Source organism: Pogona vitticeps, chromosome 9, assembly GCF_051106095.1.
Source record: "Pogona vitticeps strain Pit_001003342236 chromosome 9, PviZW2.1, whole genome shotgun sequence".
Lineage (NCBI taxonomy): Eukaryota > Metazoa > Chordata > Lepidosauria > Squamata > Agamidae > Pogona > Pogona vitticeps.
In genome coordinates this window covers 19,745,036-19,749,686 of record NC_135791.1, presented here as the reverse complement: position 1 = coordinate 19,749,686, position 4,651 = coordinate 19,745,036, and the positions used below count along the sequence as shown (strand labels likewise).

The following is a 4,651-nucleotide window of genomic DNA, read 5'->3' as shown; positions in this document are numbered from 1 at the left end:
CTGTTTATTCTTCCCTCCGTTTTTCTCTTTTCAAGCTGTTCTTTACTCTGCTTGGGTGTTTTGAGTAGAACTTCTCAGGGAGGAGTGCAGGGACCTATTGTCATGTTTTCCTGATCTCAAGTATTCTGACTGAGACAAAGTAAACACCTTCTGGATGGCAAGAAGAATGACAAGCAGACCAGGGCTTGATCTGGTACATTACGGAAAATAATTGCTCCACCAGGAAGAGCCCCCAAATAAAGAGCATTTGGGTGTCTTCATGAAGTTTCATCTTCTGTCTTTCTCTGAAAATAGAACTTCATTGTACTCTTCTTTGTTGCAGTTATCAGTCGTTCTTCATGACCTAAAAACAGTGGTGAGTATTGCTAATAATTCTTTGTAATCAGTCTTTTAGTTTTTCCTGAGGCATTTCATGTAGTAATCCAGACCAGAGCTGGTTACAGGGAGAACATAAAATTGTTTATTGTACCACTAATACATTAAACAAATATAAGGATGACATGATGTTTTATTTTACTATTTGAATTAATGATATATAAATACACATAAAGGATATGATGACGACAGCAACGACAATGATGATGCCTCTCTCCCAACAAGGGACTCAAAGCGGCTCAGAACAATATGATTAAATAGTATAGACTTAAGCATAGTTCAGCCTCTGCCTACCTCTGAGTAATTTGTAAAATACTGAATATGAAATAATTGTATATTCTTATGTTGTAGATTGGTGAGATCAAGACCACGGTGCCAGAAGATGTGAGTACTGTTGACAATTTTGCAAGAAACATTGTTTTCTTTCTACTGAACATAGAATAAAGACTGAATTTGCTTGAAAGGTTGATTTCCAGTAGCTGCCATGACATATGTTATCTTTGCTTTTGAAATTATCCAATTAGTGTACTAAATGCAAAATGAATGATGTTACCACTGCCATCTTTCTGCTGGATTAAAGCTCATAGACTCTATAGAGTTTTAATTGGGGTGGGGGGAAGCTTTTGTGTTTTAATCTCTTCTTTACGTTCTTCTCTTCCCTTTCTTATTTCTTGTGATCCTTAGAGCGGAAGCTCCTTAGAGCAGGGCCTTTCCTTTGGGTCTGCTATTCTAAAACATTTTGCACATTGGGAGCGGTTTGTGGCCATTTCTTCTGTCCTTGTTACAAAATATTTACAAGGCACAGTGGGATTTGTATCCCACTGTGCCATTTTTTAAAAAAAATCATCCCCTACAACTGTATCTGCTCTGGAAATCTTTGAAATTCTGTAAAAAAATATAAAAGAAGTCCACTTCTCTGTTTGAGTTCCTTTTCTGTGGGAGGCACAGACTTTATCATTGAAAATACTGAGACAAGATAAGTATCTTGTGGATGCAAGAAAAATGTCAATGAAACCAGTGTAGAAACAAGGACATGATCATGAATAAATATTGCATCTGGATTGCCCTCGAAATAAAGAGAGTTTAGATGTCTTAATGAAGACTCACCTGCTGTGTTTTTCTGTGGTTAAGAGGTCACTGTACTTTTCTATGCTGTAGGTTAAAGAAGATGTCGAGAAACTAGATGCACAAGTGAGTATTGTTAATACTTTTATGGTTCTTCTTTCACTTTTTATTGACACATTTAATAGAACAACCAATATGATTGTCTGAAGGGATTTTTGTCAGATTGGCAAAGATCCGTAGTGATATGTTACATAATTCAGGTGTATGTTGTGTGCTACTACTATATACCTTGTCTCTGAGTGTACATTAAAATTGTAAAGGAGTTTCAAATCTGGGTGAACACCTCCTTGTGACACTCTGCTGACATTCATAAATCTTCATAACCACATAATTTTCCAGGATTTCCTTACTGAACTGAGATCTCTCCATGTCAACCTTCCCACTTTTCAATTCTAGTGTTATAAATGCACCATGAGTAAAAGTGCCTTCTGCCCCTCTAACTACTTGTTGTGACCTTTAATTTCATTGCTTCTACACGTTTCCCAGTCTCCTTTCAGTTGTGAAGTTTCCACTAAGACACTGGCATGTCCTAGGTTTGTGCCATTCCAAAGCATTTTGTTTGTTCATGTTAGTTAGTTTAAGTTTACTGTATTGGCTAAAAGCCATCACAATTCATTGAGATACAAATATGATCAAATAAAATCATGATAAAATCACAGTCATGCAAAATGATAAGAGACCTATCCACAGAAGGAAGGATTAAAAAAAGGGGGGGGGGAGAGAAAGTCGGGAGAACATGTGTCGGTGCCCTTCATATCTTGGAGTCCTCCACATAATTGATTGTGATAGCTCTCAGGAAATTAGTGCTGATGTTTCTGGCCACTTTTGCAAACAGCGATGTTCTGTATGTAACACATGGGTCACAGTCCGAGAGTAACCTGCCCACCTTTATCTGAGGGCTTTCCTCCTGTAGGGAAGCCAAAATGTTTCCCAGGAATTTTTCCCTAGGGTTTTGATGGAGCTGACAGTTGACTAAATAGTGAACAATATCCTCTATCTCACCTGCTCTGCAAATACAGTGGTGCCCCACTTGACGATTACCCCCCTTCACAACGAAATCGCTTCACGATGAGGTTTTTGCAATCGGTATTGCAATCCAAAACAATTATTAAATGGGGAAAATCCATTTTACAATGATCGGTTCCCTGCTTCAGGAACCGATTCTTTGCATTACGATGATAAGAAACAGCTGATCGTCAGGTTGCAAAATGGCCGCCCATTGTTTTCCGGACCTATTTCCGGAAGACAGCGACCAAAAATGGCTTCCCCTATGGAGTATCTTCACTGGACAGTGAGGTATTTCCCCCACTGGAACGCATTGAACCAATTTTCAATGCATTTTAATGGGGTTTTTCTTTCGCTTGACGACAATATCGCTTAACAGCGATTTTAACGGAACGGATTATCGTTGTCCAGTTGGACGTCACTGTAGACAGCCTTAGATGCTTAGGGACATTCATGTACCTGCTGTTGGCCTCTTCTCGCTTCTCGGCTTCTTAAGGCTAAGATCAAGTGTAGTATCTGTTCTTTTCCGTGTTTATCGATATTTCAAAATATATAATATCAACCAACAGCATTCTGGTAACTTAAGAGTGGTTTCCTTAACCACCTTTGACCATAGGAAGTAACATTTTTTTTTACTACAGGTTAATGACCTTGTTGAGGAACTGAAAGCTGAAGTGAGTATTGCTGATCATTTTGATGGCCAATCTTTTAATTTGCACCAAATCTTTTAGAATTTCTTGAAATTTCTTCAAATTTTGACTGACAGCGGAGCAATCCTGTCTTTTGGTTGTTACATTGTTTACAGCATTGTGCACATTGGGAATACTTCATAAATAACAAAAAAAATACTCCAGATTCAGGAACAAATGACACCTTTATTAGAACACTAAAACTGTATAGCAAAACTAAAAAATAAACAGCGAGCTTTCAATGATAATTCATCTTCCTCAGGCTGAGCACCATGTTCTCATGGGTAGGTCAAAAATGATATGTAAAGTCCCAAAGTCTCATGGCCACTGTTTGCTGCCAGGTGTAGCTTCTTAAATGCAGATAGCTGTCATCTGCAGTCTGCAGGAGCCCTGTTGGGAGAGGGTGTGGCCTCAGTCTCCTCTTCAGCCAGTGGTTCCGAATTTATCACCCATCTCTCTAAACAAAGGATGGCCAAGCATTCTAATTCCCTCCCGCCTTCTTTTCCCCCTTCCTCCTTCTTGACTGAGGAAAACAAGCAGGGTAACGAGAAGCATGGCAAGCTTTAAATCAGAGATGGGATTAATAATGTTTAGTTAAACCACCAGGAACAGTTAATTCAAGCTAAATTAAAGCCAAATCAATAGCTTTACTTGGTGGATGCTCTCCTCAGCATGCAGTACTGCTTGTCTGGTGTCAAGAATCCAGGATGTTCAACAACTCACATGGGTGTCTTGACCAGCCATTTTACGGTAACGTACACATCTTTGCACTGAAAGCTCACTGTTTTTTAAAAAATGTGTTTTGTTTATTTAGTGGTTCAATAAAGGTTTCACCTGTTTCTGCATTTAGATTGTTTTGGAGAATACCACAACTTTTTCCTGATTTTTATTTACCAAAAAAAAGGGCATATTAATAAGGCAGGTACTCATTTATTTGTCTTTGAATATTCTCTGAAGTACCATTAGATATGAGAACTAATAGTAAAATTCTACTTTGTAGGTTGCCACTGACAAGAAAACCCTGTTGCTCCAAGTGAGTATTGCTAATAATTTTTCATGTAAAAATCTTGCAACTCATATTGGAAGCTTCCCAGTAGTTACCCTTGCACATGGAAAGCACCCTATAAACAACAGTAATATTAATGAGGAGGATTAAGGTGGCTAAATGAGAGTCTTTGTCTAACTCTGGATATTTAAAAAAGGGGGGGTTGCTTTTCTAGATCGTAGACTAAAGCTGCCTTTGAGAGGCTAAAACTAGGAGATTAAATCTGTGATGTAGTCTCCTAGTTTTAGCCTCTCAAAGGCAGCTTTAGGGTTATCCCAAGAATACACCCACAACAAAAATACACGCTGATCAGCATAATCACCCAATCTCCTGAAAAGGACAAAAGCTGATCCCACAGCTATGAATACTCAGCTATCCAACAAACTGCACCAGAGCACAGACAGTTCTGAGT

General features: G+C 38.6%; 1 pseudogene; it reads left to right on the top strand.

The window, feature by feature from the left end:
• Positions 1 to 2,980: 2,980 nt before the first annotated feature.
• On the top strand, positions 2,981 to 3,158 carry LOC140702137 (U2 spliceosomal RNA; annotated as a pseudogene).
• The last annotated feature ends 1,493 nt before the right edge of the window (positions 3,159 to 4,651 follow it).